Source organism: Arachis duranensis, chromosome 1, assembly GCF_000817695.3.
Source record: "Arachis duranensis cultivar V14167 chromosome 1, aradu.V14167.gnm2.J7QH, whole genome shotgun sequence".
In the NCBI taxonomy this organism is placed as follows: Eukaryota; Viridiplantae; Streptophyta; class Magnoliopsida; order Fabales; family Fabaceae; genus Arachis; species Arachis duranensis.
The window spans coordinates 105956081-105957337 of record NC_029772.3 but is presented as its reverse complement, the minus strand read 5'-3'; the positions used below and the strand labels follow the sequence as shown (position 1 = coordinate 105957337).

The window sequence follows — 1257 nt, the reverse complement described above, 5'->3', positions numbered from 1 at the left end:
TCGATCGGAGTGTTGCGCTTTCGAGTTGCGATTTTTGTTTACCCCTTTTTTCTACAAAGGCTCCTAGTTATAATCAATTATTCATACTATTATACGTACTAATTTTTATTTTAGAGGTCGTAATACCTTGCCATCTCTGAATTATGACTTAAGCATAAGACTCTGTATGGTAGGGTGTTACATTATGGTATCAGAGCAGTTCGTTCCTGTAGAGCCTGAGGGATGGACTGATTATGCTTCTGTGCATTCTCTGTGTGTGTGTGTGTTATGTGCTATTAGTATATCTGCTTGATATAATTGGCATAACGTTCATGAGCATGCATTTGGGACTTTGTAGTACTAGACTTCCGATATTGAGACTGATCAACTTAATATCGATTGTTTGGTATGTATAGGAACCAGATGGCGCCTCGTGGACGCGGTAGAGGTAGTGCGAGAGGTCGTACGAATGCTCGTGCACCGGAGAATAACCCTAATGACCCGGTGAACTTTATGACTGCGTTGGAAAACATGGCTACTGCTATGCAAGCCACTGCTGAGGCTCTTGGTCAACAGATGAACAACCATGGTAATGATGGAGGTGGAGTTCAGGGCCCGATGACACTGGCAAACTTTTTGAAGGTTAATCCACCTAAATTCAAGGGAACTACTAGTCCGACTGAGGCTGATACATAGTTTCAGGCTATAGAGCGAGCACTGCAAGCACAAGTGGTGCCTGAAGGGCAGCGTGTCGAATTTGCTACCTATATGCTTGTCGGTGAAGCGTCGCATTGGTGGCAAGGTATCCGACGTCTTCTGCAGCAGGGTGATGACTATATCACTTGGAATGTCTTCCAAGAGGAGTTCTATAAGAAGCACTTTCTGACTTCTGCTAGGATGGCAAAGGAACTTGAATTGTTACAGCTGAAACAGGGTACTATGTCCATATCAGAGTATACTGACAAGTTTGAGGAGCTGTTCAGGTTCTCTCGTATGTGCCAAGGGACTCCGGTGGAATATGAGGAATGGAAGTGTGTTAAGTATGAAGGAGGACTCCGGAGTGACATTTTCAGTTCAGTGGGACCAATGGAGATTAGGACTTTCTCTGAGTTGGTAAACAAGTGTAGGGTTGCTGAAGAGTGTGTGAAGAGGGCAACCGCTGAGAAAGGGAGTCAAAGGGGATCATTCCCACAGAACCGAGGGAAGAGCTTTGCACCTAGAGGTCCGTCTTTCAAGAGGGGAAGCTCTTTTAGGAGGCCCAACAACAACAACAACTTC

General features: G+C 45.0%; 1 long non-coding RNA gene across 1 annotated transcript in view; it reads left to right on the top strand.

Annotated features, from left to right (window-relative positions):
• Window positions 1–1257, top strand: part of LOC127740689 (uncharacterized) — a 7952-nt gene that overhangs the window by 388 nt on the left and 6307 nt on the right. The window lies entirely within an intron of this gene.